This window comes from Suricata suricatta, chromosome 5, assembly GCF_006229205.1.
Source record: "Suricata suricatta isolate VVHF042 chromosome 5, meerkat_22Aug2017_6uvM2_HiC, whole genome shotgun sequence".
NCBI lineage: Eukaryota > Metazoa > Chordata > Mammalia > Carnivora > Herpestidae > Suricata > Suricata suricatta.
This window is the reverse complement of record NC_043704.1, coordinates 37,705,815-37,720,429: the sequence shown is the minus strand read 5'-3', so window position 1 is coordinate 37,720,429 and position 14,615 is coordinate 37,705,815. Positions and strand designations below refer to the sequence as shown.

General features: G+C 35.4%; 1 long non-coding RNA gene and 1 pseudogene across 1 annotated transcript; one reads left to right on the top strand and one right to left on the bottom strand.

Moving 5' to 3' along the window:
• Window positions 1-1,282: 1,282 nt before the first annotated feature.
• On the top strand, window positions 1,283-13,025 carry LOC115292612. Its single transcript, XR_003909063.1, has 3 exons — window positions 1,283-1,361; window positions 11,699-11,731; window positions 12,913-13,025. It is a non-coding gene; the product is annotated as an uncharacterized LOC115292612 (long non-coding RNA).
• Window positions 2,414-3,270, bottom strand: LOC115292611 (annotated as a pseudogene).
• Window positions 13,026-14,615: the final 1,590 nt, after the last annotated feature.

The following is a 14,615-nucleotide window of genomic DNA, read 5'->3' as shown; positions in this document are numbered from 1 at the left end:
AAAACTGGGTGTGGGGGAAAACAATACCATTTACACTAGTGGTTGGGAAAATAGGTAGAACACAGGATTTTTAGTACAGTGAAAATACTCTGTATGATATTATAATGATGGATATATGTCATTATATATTCATTCAAACCCACAGAATGTATAACTCCATAAGTGAATCCTAAGGTAAACTATAGAATTTGGGTGATTATGATGTGTCAATGTAGATTTCCTTTCTTGTAAAATGTTCCATTCTGGTGAGTGAGGCTAACAAAGGGGAAGCTATATATGTGTGAAGGTAGGGGATACAGGGGAAATCTCTGTACCTTGCCAGAGGCCAGCTCCAGCAGGTCCAGGGCTCCCTGAAGGATGGACGGTGTTGGCAAAACAGGGAGGGATGAGAGAGCCAGGAGTTTCTTTCTGATCACCAGGTAGGCATCTCTGCTCTGACCAGAGAGTGAGCTTTATTTATGGTAGAAAACGTATGGGGTCCAGAATAGAAGTGGCATTTGCCTTAGACAATTATTTCTGATGACAAATTATTTTTGTATGTAAAAATTTCCCAGAACATAGATTGGTAGAAGACTCATGCATAATCTTTATCAGTAGTGATTGATGTAGGTGATTTAGATACTTCTCATATGGGGAAGGAAGGTATCTTTAGCATTTAAATATAAGACAATGTTTTTAGCATAGTAAAGAGAAAAGTTAGTTCTTTGCAGGCAGGGGTCAATAGCCTGTTTTCTTGAAGGGAAATAAAACAGATTTCTCAGGAAATGCAATATTTGCTCCTATAATCAAAAGAAGAAGTTCCTACAATAAGTTCCTTCACAAGGTGCAATCAGTATATTTTAGGATAAGGGGGCAAGTCACTCCCGATACCAGTCCACAAGGTGTCTTGAGGGTCAGTGCTCAAGCAAAAATAACTGAATGGGGGTAGATATCTATCACCATGAGATGTCGGGAGGCCTTGCAAACCTGCTTTACCTCACAAAGAGTTTTCTCAACTTAGTGAGTTCAGAAAATGGCTACCAAAATACCTCCTTCTCAATTTTGTTGAAATTCAAAACATTCTAAAAACATAAAATTAAAAAAAAAATCCAGTACCCTTTAGCTTTAAACCTCCTATGTTCCCAGCCACCTTCCAAGCCATAAGCAACTGTTCATCTACTTTATATCTCCATGTCTTTGCCTATTTTGGACTTGTAGTGAATCCCCAACAGGACCAATGTTGTGGCTGGACTGGCTCATGTGGTTTTTATTTTGATTACAGGACACATTAAGAAATTATCAAGGAACTTTGAAGAACAAGATTTATTACTCACAGGTCCTGGAAAGAACATGACATGACAATGGCACATAGTCAGGTCAAGGTAAAGGGAAGTGGATGGGGGAGGCAGAAGATTGAGAGAGACAGACAGAGACACAGACCCTGAACATGAGCTTCTGTGTTTATTAGATTTTGATGGTGGAGTGTCTAGGTTTAAAAGTGGGTTCACTTTTCACTGGCTAATTTAAAGCATAAAAGCGGGAATTAGGGGTGGGAAGGTAAAAGCAGGGTCACTCAAGCAGTTATCTCAGTCATCCAGGTCTTTTTGAAAAAGGAAACTTGGTGGTGGGTGCTGCTTAATTCTTTATCTGATCATTTTGCTAATAGGTGGGCAATATGTTTATTCAAAATGGATGTCTTTTAATATGGATTTCTTTACAATCAAAAGCTTAATGTCAGCCGCTTACACTACAATAAAAAACTCTTAATGGCAGACATTTGCACTATACAGAAAATCTAAACTATTAGGGTATTTGTTGTTTTATATAATTCCCGCCACTTTTACTGAGCAGCAGGTAGAACTTCCCCAGGATAGAACAACTTCACTATGTCTTCCTCACAAGAATTTCAAAATTTCTGTGTAACAGTTCCTCACATCTTTGCTCATTTTTGCCATTTCAAATGGGGCAATCCTGCCTTTGATCTACCACTGTATATTTTCTGTATATTTTTATGGAGAGATGGTAAGCTGATGCCTTGTCACTTTAGTTCATTGATCTCTGGACTCAAAGGAATCACATTTAGACATATGAAGAAATTATGTCACATTACTTAAGGTTTTGTGATGTCTTGGATTTTCCCCATTTGCTCATTCTGTATTTACATAACACCCTTCTTCATCTTGCTCTGTGTAGCAAAGGCTGACCTCTATGGACCTATAATCTTATTTTCTCGCCTTCTGCCTGCTAGTTGTGATCAGCCAATGAAATGCACAGATGAGAAATTAGAGGGATTAAGCTTAGAGAAGAGACATATCAGGTTTCTTCTTGCTCTGTGCTTCTCTCTGCTGGACTGAGTTTTGTTTTTGTTTTCATTTTTTTTCCATTCTAAAGTAGTCATTTACTACCAGATTACAAATGTAATCTCTGTAGACACTTAGTTCATTCTTCTAATAGACCTATTGATGTATCTGGTCTTTCCTGTTGCCTGGATCTCCATCTTTTACAAAATGGGTGGTCTTTTTCTTCATTCTCCCTCATGGGGAAGATAATTTGAAGGCCATAAAAAGTTGTTTGCTTCTTTGAAATGTTTTCCAACAGCATCAATCTCGTGAACCAGATCCTCCATGCAGAAGATGTCATATTTACCAAGAGATTGAGCAATTAGTGTGTTATCTATCAGGGCAATTTTCTTCTTCTTCTTCTTCTTCTTCTTCTTCTTCTTCTTCTTCTTCTTCTTCTTCTTCTTCTTCCTCTTCCTCTTCCTCTTCCTCTTCCTCTTCCTCTCCTTCTCCTTCTCCTTCTCCTTCTCCTTCTCCTTCTTCTTTTTCCCCATAACAAATAATTGTAGATCAACTGTGCAGATGTATCTTTAGCATAAAACATGCAAAGTTGTACTGGTACAACAAAAATTTATTACTTAGTCTAATGTAACTTGTAAATCAATTTATTCACTGATTACAGGTTTAAGTACTCTTATGCTATATATATGGTTCCACAATCCATAGCATGTTAACTGAAATCTTTAACTTAACAAAGGTGCCACTGATAATCTGGCAAAAGTAGAGAAGCTGCAATATCTTTTGAACCTTTGGTGTCATAGCATTGATACCTCTGATCCTGTTGATAAATGCTAATTTTGGTTCTTCAGGCACATAGAGGTTGTCAGCTTTTCTTACCTTCCTAGATATTTGGGTATCAGTTCTGTACATCTGCCTGTATTCCTTGGTAATGATTAGCTTTTTCTTTGATAAGCTTCTTCTTTGCCTTTTGAAGCATCCCTTGGGCAAACCTCTTTCTCAGATGCTTGATCTCCACTCTGTGAAATTCCCTCACTTTTGTTAATGGCTTCTGGCACAGCAGGAACCTTATCTTCTTTTCTGTACCCTCCTTAAAAGAGGTTTTTGGAGTCTGCTGTTGTTGTTGTTGTTGTTGTTGTTGTTGTTGTTTTTTAACATATGTTTCTCTACTAGTATCCACAGCTTCTGGTCAAGCATTACACAAATGTACTTCTAAGAGCATGTGATAATTACCACCTTCTTTACCCCTTCAGATCTAAGGGTATTCATCTTTTCCTGCTGCTTCAAGTTCAGGGTACTTCACTATTCTTTAAGCTTCCTTTATCCCTACAACTCCTTCATAAATACCACCTTATATAACTTTTTACAACTATATCTTTTTAACTTACTTCTTTTTGAATGTGCTTGTTTTATCTTAGTAGTTTGACCAATACCCTGGACTTTGTTTTAGGTAAAATGACTGGACATAGATCTACTTCTAAATGTGTGGGAAGAAATAAACAAAGGATTATTTGGTTTCAGTAGCTTTAAGCTTACCAAAGAAAGTAATGGTCATCAAAATTTGCATATTCCATGTACTTCAATATATTTTCAACTTACCTCTTTAATGTTGGGTTGGTGGGCATATCCTTGATTCTAGCTAATGGATTATGAAGAAGTGACATCTCATTTGCAAGCAGAGGCAGTTAAGAGAAGGAGTAAACATTCCATGCTGTATTTTCCTCTGCCTTAGCCATAGTTGAGGCCAGGTTCTCTCAGGATGAAGAAGTGTTGCCCTACAAATACTAACTCTCCAAACTTCCTTAGATTAAAGCCACAAGAACAACAACATAAGATACATTACACTAAGTAATAAGAATTTTGACATACCAGTACTATGTTTATTTTATGCTAAAGATACATCTGCACAAGAATAAACTGTATTTGTAAACTCTATGTGTTTCTCTATTGCATCATTTGTAACAGCAATAGACTAGAAATTATTAAAGTTTCCATAAGCAGAAACAAGTTAAATAAACTAATTTAAACACATAGATACAGAAAAACTGCAGACTATAATATTGTTACCTGAAGACACTCTCTATAGAATGCCAACTTTTGGGGCACCTGGGTGGCTCAGTTGGTTAAATGTCTGACTTCAGCTCAGGTCATGATCTCCTAGTTCATGAGTTTGAGCTTCGTGTCGGGCTTTATGTTGACAGCTTGGAGCCTGAAGCCTGGTTTGGATTCTGTGTCCTCCTTTCTCTGCCCTTCCCCATCTCACACTCTGTCTCTCTCTCAAAAATAAACATTAAACAAACGAATGCCAACTTTTTCCAAGAGGAAGAAATATAAGTCTGCATTCTTAATTTTCTTCCTAGTGCTCCGGATAGCTCAGTCGGTAGACCATGAGACTCTTATCTGCTTCTTTTGCATTTAGAAAACTTAACATAATAAAAAAACATAATATTGTGATAGTCTCAAGGTAGACAAGATTGAATGAAAGCAAGAATTCTAAATGCACATCTTTTACATTATTTTGAGCTATTTCGGAACATGGATGTAATAATGATTTATTTAACAAACAACAATTGAATATTTTTATCTCTATCATCAGAAAAATAAACATAAATATGAATGGACCAAATATTCCCCAAAAAATGGATCACTGGGACAGCAAAGAAAGCCTGTAAAGAAATGCAACTGGAAGTAAATGTTGGTCTTTGACATCTGTAGGTAGAGGATAAAATTGTTTCAACAATGATGCTAGAGAGATTAAATACCTAATAGAAAACATAGCTACTGTATGTGTCTCATGACATATCTTAAAATAAGATATGATTTAAAGATTTACTTTTGGAGAATTATAAGTACAAAATATATTGAGAAGTATGAGAGTATATGAGTGTATATATACATATATACATATATAAAGAATATATATATGAAGTAAACATATAAATATTGGCTTACAGAAAATAAAAATGCAACATCTTTTTCAAAAATCATAAAAATGAAAAATAAATACTTAAGCAAAAGTGTAAAAATATAATTTTTCAAATAGTTAGATAAAAGTTTTGATATCCTTAAACAGCAGATAAAGTTTCATTGGAAAAAATATTAGTAGAGCAATAGAAAAAAACAGTATGACATCCAGATGGCCAACAGGCATATGAAGTGATGCTCAGTGTCACTCAGCATCAGGGAAATACAAATCAAATCCACATTGAGATACCCACTCACGCCAGTCAGAGTGGCTAAAATGAACAAATCAAAAGACTGTAGATGCTGGCGAGGGTGTGGAGAGATGGGCACCCTCCTACACTGTTGGTGGGAATGTAAACTGATACAGCCACTCTGGAAAACAGTGTGGAGGTTCCTCAAAAAACTATCCATAGAACTCCCCTATGACTCAGCAATAGCATTGCTGGGGATTTACCCAAGGGATACAGAAGTGCTGATGCATAGGAGCACATCTACCCCAATGTTGACAGTGGCACTTTCAATACCAGGCAAATCATGGAAAGAGCCTAAATATCCATCAACTGATGAATGGATCAAGAAGATGTGACACACACTCACACACACACACACACACACACACACACACACACACAATGGAATACTACATGGCAATGAGAAAAAATGAAATCTGGCCATTTGTAGCAAAATGGATGGACCTAGATAGAGGGAGTCATGCTAAGTGAAATAAGGCAGGCAGAGAAGGACAGATACCATATGTTGTCACTCATAGGTCTAACAGGAGGAACCTAATAGGAGACCATGGAAATGGGAAAGGGTGGGGGGAAAGTTAGGGAGAGGGAGTGAGGCAAATCATGAGAGACTTTTGAATGCTGAGCACAAACTGAGGGCTGAAGAGGGAGCGGGGGAAGGGGAAGGGAGTTGATGGTTATAGAGAAGGGCACTTGTGGAGAAGAGCACTGGGTGTTATATGGAAACAAACTTGGTAATAAACTATATTAAAAAATAAAATTAAATTAAAAAAAGAAAAATACAGTATGACTACAAACTTTCAAGGAAGGAAATGAAAATGATCAATAATTACATTTAAGAAGTCCAGTGTTATTTGTAGTCAATTGACCAAATATAATTTATTTAGCTGTAACATCTAAAAATGATTTTTTTAATGCAAAATAATTAAGGCACCTGGATGTCCCAGTCAGTTAAACATCTGACTCCTGATTTTGATTCAGGTCATGATCTTGCTGTTCATGAGATTGAGCCCCACATCAGGCTCTGTGCTGACATCGTGGAGCCTGCTTGGGATTCTCTCTTTCCTTCTCTCTGCTGCCTTCCCCTCCTTGCACTTTCTCTCTCTCAAAATAAGTAAATAAACTTTATTAAATAAATAAAAAATAAAATTCACAATATTTTACAGTTGGCCAGGAAATCCAGGTGGTAAGTTGCTTGTAGGCATATAGTAGGTAAATAGGCAACTTATCAAAACATATCAAATGTCTTAAAAATAGGAGAAATATGAATGTTTCTTCAATTTTGGGCTATTGTAAGCAAACATTTGTTGTATATAATATCAGCTTTTCTCTCCAAATTTAGGGAAAATATTAGTCAATATATTGTAAATTTTTACTATGAGTATGATTATACTTTTCCATATATTTGTGGTTACGTGTTATTCTATGAAACTTTTTCCATGTTGATTTCACAACTGCCAGTGTTTTCATTTGATGGAAAAAACTATCAGGTTTTAAACTAATGGTTTCTTTCCCATTAGCTTTGGGAACAAGAACCAGTAAAAGGGCTATGCATGCATTTCTCCAAAATTACCTCTCATTCAGCAACTATTAATGAACATCTACCATATATCAGGTATGGTGTTAGCTGTTAGGAATAAAGCACCAAACTATATATTAAAAAAAACACACAAAGTCTCTAATTTACTTTTTCAAGTAAAAAACAAAGACAAGAAAAAAACCCTGCCTTTATAGAGCAACTAATATTCTAATGCATTTTAAACCACTGAAAAAATCATAGACTCTGATCAGATATGTTAAAATAATCAAAATAAGAAACATACCTTCCTACTGTCCCACCACTAGCTCTTTTTAAAATAATCACATACAACTAATCCCCTTCCCTGTCTCTTTCCAATTCAATAATTTTTCTTTATGATAATAATAAAATATTAATTAATTCAAGATAGACTATATTAAGGTAAAATATTTTCAATTCCCCAAAGTCATCATTGATACATATCCTATAGTATTCACTTACATTATGTCTGAATTCTATGTTAATATACTGCACTTGACTGGAGATATATTTAACAGTATTTATAACAAAGAAAATCTACCCTATAAGTCTTGGAGATTGAATGTAATGTTTAACTGTATCCTACTGTTCATCAAACCCCAAGTGTAAAAAATTCTATTTATTTTATATCATTTAAATTACAATTATATAATAAAATTATATTTTCTTTCTCTTCTTCTTCCCCTTTTTTCCCACCTCTTCCTCTTTTTCCTTTTCCTCCTTTTTCTTGCCTTTTGTAATATGTTATGTCAGATTCTGTACATATTTATGCTTATGTTTGTATGTGTGTCAATATATATCTTCTGAGGCACCTGGGTGGCTCAGTCAGTTAAGCGTCTGACTTCGGCTCAGGTCATGATCTCGCAGTTTGTGGATTTGACCTCCCCACTAGGCTCTGTGCTGACAGCTCAGAGCCTGAAGCCTGTTTCAGACTGTCTCAGTCTATCTCTGCCTCTCCCCTGCTCACGCTCTGTCTTTGTCTCAAAAATAAATAAACATTAGTAAAAAATTTAAAAAATATATAACTTCTAATATATTATACATATAAAATCTGCATTATACACACACACACATATATGTGCGTGTGTCTATCTATCTATCTATCTATCTATCTATCTATCTATATAAAACGAATCATCTGATATTTGGAGAAGTTTTTTAAGTAGTTATTTTTATAATAAGACTTTTCAATACTTAGACCTCTCTTTTGTAGTAACTCAATATGAGCAAAAAAGAAAAAATTCTTGCATCCTCTTCCTCCTCTGCACCTTCCTCTGCTCCACCACTTAATTTTAGTAAAATTTTCCTCGTGTTTATCTCTGTACAAAATCTGCATCTTTGTCACTGAGTTTGTCATTTTAAAAAATGTCCTTTGACTACAGGCTATTGTGCATAAGGCAATAAAAAAGATTATTTTAATATTCAAATTATTTTCTCTTTTCATTTTTTCATTTATTCATTTGACATTATCAAGATATCTTTTATATTCTACCCTATTATTCTTATTCCTGCCTTGGTTTTTATCATTTCAATTTTTAGTTGAATATATTAAGTTCTCACTACAAGTCCTTTGTGAGGATTTTTCCAATCATTCCTTAGCTCACTGTAGCTTTTCTTGAAGGGCTCAAATGAAAACTGTATGCTGCTATTTTACATTCAGTACTGTTTTGTCTATATCCTTTATACTTGGAAGACAACTTTGCTGGATAGAAGATCCTGTATCATATTTTTTTTCCCTTGAGTCTCTTTGTAAGTGTTGATCTTCTGGCAATGAATATTGCAGCCAAAGTGAATATATGGACCTTCATTTTTAACCTACTTATGTAATTTCCTTTCCTTTATAATTGACTTAATCTTTTTCACCTAGAAGCCAAATGGATTCTTTCTTTATAAATCCAATAACTATATGGGGATATAGTGCATTTGTGCTTTGTTACTTTGATTTTTTTCCTTCACAAATTCAACTTTACATATTTGTAAGTTTGGCTACTGTCTTCTCTTTACTAGTGGTTCACTAATTATTTGTATTTGGTTTCCTTTTGTTACTTTTTCTAATTTCAGTTCTCTATGTATCCTACTGTTCTTCCTATTTATCCTACTCTTTACTCACCATTTCTTTCCTGAGATCTTACTGCTTTTCATGAAAGTTGTGATTAAATATTTACAATTTTTATATTAATTTTGGAATGTTGGGTTCAAATTTTATCTATTAATGTTTTGGTTTTCTCCCATGTGTTATTTTTTCTACTGGGAGGTTTTGTTATCCCCCCTCCTGGAACATATTTTCTTACAGTACTGTTATGCAGATGCTTTGTTTAGTCTCCTTTTGTTGTTGCTGTTGTGTGTTTATTTTGGGGTTTTTTTGGCATAATTTTCTTTGAGTTGCATTTTCAGAGAAGAAAATAACAGGGATAACAATGACCACATATAATTCTTAAGTACTGGTTCTTAACATCTTTTGTCTAATTTCTCTGTAGATGTCTGTCTTTTTATTTATTGATATTATTTGATTAAAGATATTAAGAACCTTTTTATATATTTACTAGAAACTACTTTGTCATATGCAAAGAGATATTTAAATAAGCATAGAAATCCATTTAGTATTATTTTATATATCTTTATAAATTCTCATTCACTTTCTATTACTACCTTTTACCACTGATGATTCTACTGTAATAACATAAGTCTCTTTATACACTGCAAGCAGTATGGAGTTTAGCATAGCAAATTAAGTTCTTACAATTCTGTTGCAATAACTGAGAAGTAAAAGGTGAGGGCATGCTACCAATAGATCTCAAGGTTGTTGCTTATTTGATAGGAATTATGAAGTTATTTCCAATCCATCTTAAAAGTACCAAAAGTCACTGGTGATGGTTACTGCAGGCCTGGTTGCAAACAACACCAAAAGAGACTGATTCTAAAAGGGCAATGACTAGTAGACACTAAGAAATCTTGTATTCACCATATCCATGCTTTTGCTTTCTGCTGCAAAAGGAAGAATAGAGCTGTGTTTCATTTCTGCCTTCTAGACCTAACAAGAGTCACACATATTATTATAATCTAACCCAAAGACCTGCTACAGAATATTCTGAGAAGTTTGTTTTCCAGACATAGGCTTCCAAGCTTTGGGGAGAGAGTACAGAAGGTGTAGAGGATGTTACTGAGTACCAGTGATTACTGTGGCACAATTCTCTTTGGTTCTTCAGTGCTAACACATAGCCTTCTATTCAAGCATATCTCCCAAACAATGGCAACAAGATCATGTGACTTCCTAACATGTTATGACAAGTAACAATGTGTTCACTTTTTTTCCTGAAATTCTCATCAAATGCTATACTATATATAGCACTAGATGGTATTTATTACTTTTCTAGTTTAATCACAAATCTCTTCTATACTTTGTAAACTGAAGACTGAAAAATAAAAGTCACCTTCATCAACTTTATGTAATGTTGTGTGGAAAAAAGGAACATTTTAAAAAGGCAAATGAGGGGCGCCTGGGTGGCTCAGTCGGTTAAGCCTCCGACTTCTGCTCGGGTCAGATCTCATGTTCATGGGTTTGAGCCCCGCGTCAGGCTCTGTGCTGACAGCTAGCTCAGAGCCTGGAGCCTGTTTCAGATTCTGTGTCTCCCTCTCTCTGACCCTCCCCCTCTCATGCTCTGTCTCTTCTGTATCAAAAATAAATAAAACATTAAAAAAATTTAAAAAAAGGCAAATGACAAGATGCAGAATAATGAAGATAATATGATCATTTGTTTAGTCCTCATATAACAACTGGTATTTAGTTGCTATTTAAAACATCCTTTTTTCACTTTCCATGCTACGCTAGATTTATACTCAGTCGGCGCCTCAAAAGTTTGTGATACTGTTTAGTAAGGGGACTCAAACTTACTCCATAGGTATCATGTCTGTATTTGAATGCTGTGGTCTTGAGAATCCACTGATTGACAAATATAATCCTTTCTGCCCCTATCAGGTAGCAAAAATTCTATTGCACCTTCAATAATTAGTATTATAATAACAGTTGGCCTTTACCCTTTGATTCTGTTACCAAGATGTAACAGTTACTTTTCTTGTTAGAAACTCACAAGAGGGGCGCCCTGGTGGCTCAGTCGGTTTAAACAAAGTCCAACTTTGGCTCAGGTCATGATCTCACAGTTCATGAATTTGGGCCCCTCATTGAGCTTTGCGCTGACAGCTCAGAGCCTGGATCCCCGCTTTGAATTCTGTGTCTGTCTCTCTCTCTCTGCCCCTCCCCCTCACACTTTGTCTTTCTCTCTAGAATAATCAACATTTTTAAAAAAGGAACCTCACAAGAGTAAGATCATTTTCTTAATTTCTAGTTCGTTGAAACCATCACTGTGCCCTTTTAAAAGTATTTCTCCTTTGGGAACAAAGACCTCTAAGCCTTTAAAGCAGTAAATTATAGGGAGTGGAGACAAAAAATTTTGAGGGGCTTCTTGGGAATTATAATGAAAGGGGTCATTCTCATTTTCAACCATTAAGTCTCCAATCTGTGTTGTAGGAAAAAACACCATTTGTAATCATCAAACCATAAACAAATTTTTTAGAACATTTCTCCAATTTCGCCAAGTGTTGTTTTGCAGAAAATACCATAATCAAGTCTTCTATGTTACTCCACTATATTACAGGACCAACTGCTTTTGGATGATGAACACTGTAAGGTGAGTGATTCCCTTGGGTATGAGTCTATTGCTTCACTCCTTTGTTGTACAGAGAATGCCTTGGTCAGAAGCAACATTGTGTGTGATATAATGATAGCAAATCATGCATTTTGTAAATCAATGGATAAGAATGAGGGCAAAAAAATTAGAGGCACAGCATGAAAATTCTTATCTAGAGTAAGTGACAATACTAGTGGGGGAGGGGGGAAATTGGTACCCACTCTGTGATTCAAAGGATAAATATTTGTTAAACAGCCACCAGAGCTTACTGCCACTCTCTCCTCCAAGAACATATACTATATGTAAGGTTCATAGTTGATTTTCACTTTAAGTATTTGGTCATAGAGCAGCAGAGGTAGCCAGATTTACCTTTGTGAGAAGCTTATGTATTTGAGTCTAAGCCAATTCTATACAAGCATCCATTGCCAGTTCGTTAATGAGTCTACTGAGTAACCACTAGGTGACAGATAAGGAGGCTGACTGACATCTGCACAAGAGATATCTTATCTTACCTGCTTATTATAAGTCTCTTACACTTCAGTATTACTTTGGAAACATTTACATAAGTAACAAATATATATATACATTTTGTTTACCAATTCTTAGAGATCCATCATTAATCTTCTTAACCAAATCATTTCCTAATTTTTAATTGCACTGCTTCTAAGGGTTGCCATTGGATAAATTATTGGTCACTGCACCTGATTGTTAATGTCAATGAACTGATACTTGTCTGTACCTCCAGCCAATTCTCTTCCCATGAAAAGTGAACAACCAGATGCCATGCTCAAAATTCTGCCCCCAAAGAATTTTCTTACACAATTATCCTTCAGATATGTGATAATTAATTTAATATGACAACTTGACTGGAAAATGAGATACTAAAATATTTGTCAAACATTATCCTTGGTATTTCTGTGAGGGTGGTTCTAGATGAGATTAAAATTTGATCAATAGACTGAATAAAGCAGATTGCCCTTCCTAATGTGAGTGGAATCTAGTAAAAGCCCAGATATCTAATCTAATCTAACCATCTAAGCCAGTAAAAGCCCAGATAGAACAAAAAGGCTGACCTTCCTGTGAATATGTGGAATGTTTTTGCCTGACTATGTGAACAGGAACATCATTATATTCCTATCTTCAGACTGCAACTGAAATTGTATCTCTTTTTGGGTCCCAAGTTTACCAGCTCTCAAACTGGAACTATACCATCTGCTCTTCTGGACCTCAAGTTTGCCAACTAGAGACTCCTCAGTCTCCATAACCACATGATATAATTTTTTTCTAATAAGTTGACAAATCTTATGTGTGTGTGTATTTATATAATTTTTTTCTCCCAATTGATTGTATGGTATTCCCTAACGGGCTATAGATAAGAATTAAGATAGAGGTGGCAATTCAGCAGAATTAGATCCCATGAGAGTCTGAGCTACATGATCGTGTAACTTATTCATGATATCAGAATCTGTAAAAGCCTGACTCCAGGGATTTATGAATCAGATAATAGCTAATCACACTGCATAGCTGAGACCCTATGATTATAAGTAAGATGTCCCTTCCAGTCTCTACTGAGGAGCCAGTAACAAAGTTGAAGCTCTTTAAAAAAGAGAGCTGTTATTTAATATTAAAGTCATGTTTTTTCTCCCAACCCTTAGAAGTTTGTCTGTTTTTCTCCTTGCATAAATTATTAGAGGGTTTATATAGTATCCTTATTTGTATAGAAATTTTATGTACTATTGAAGTTACTAGACTATAGAATAATTGGGGGACAGGCAACCTTCAGCCTTATTTTGCCTGCACCTCAGTCAAAACTAGCAACCTAAGAGAATATGTTGTAGCAGCATATTTTTTTTCTAAAAACTAGGAAGATGTGCTTTATAATGTAAACTTGTTCCCCTGTTACAGGGTATTTTTGTAGGGATTCAGTGTACTTTATAAAACCTGAGTCTGTAAGGTCTTCACTCTCCAATATGATAAAGGCCTTCCCTTTGTAATATGATGACTCAAATAAGGTCTCCAGGTGAGCCTTTTCCATCTTGTTTTAGTTTTGATTTTAAAATATCAGGGTGCCTGGGTGGCTCAGCTGGTTGAGCATCCGACTCTTGATTTCAGCTCAGGTCATGATCTCATGGTTCATGGGTTCAGTCCCTGCATCAGGTTCTGTGCTGACAGTGCAGAGCCTCCTTGGGATTCTCTCTCTCCCTTTTCCTATCTCTCACTATGCCCTTTCCCTGTTTGATTTCCTTCTCTAAATAAATAAATATTTTAAAAATAAAATATCTTGTAACATTGCAGTATGATGTCCATTTTTTTCACTGCTAGATTTCCATGACCAATCTGCTTCTACCAGAGGTACCTAAAATGAAAGTTATTATTATTACTATACCAACTTTACTGCCCATTTCAGTGACCACATTGGCCATTAAATCACTACTAAGGTCTGTGCTTGGGCATCTCTTAATCTGTAATATCAACATGAACATTAATATAAAGATACCTCTTCTTCCATTTGTTATCCCCTGACTGAAGAAGACATTTACTTCAGAACTCTTCAAGAACACTGGTGCTTCCCTCACAAATAAATTTTCAGTGCTTTGGTGACATGAATGTAAGAATGCCGTCTGAAGACCTCTCAAGACATATTGCTAAAGATAAAATCATTTTAACACCCCTATATCTTTTAGATGTGGGATTTATTTACGGGCATTATATCAAGACAGTCATAGCTCTCCAAATTCATTTAAAATAGACACCATTTAGATTAGGTTTTGGTTATCCATCCAAGCACCATAAGTCAACTAACCCATTAAATCAAGAAGCTTTAGCACATGTGCCTATATTGCTAAAGTCAGCCCACTGTAAATGAATTTTCGTTCTTGACCTT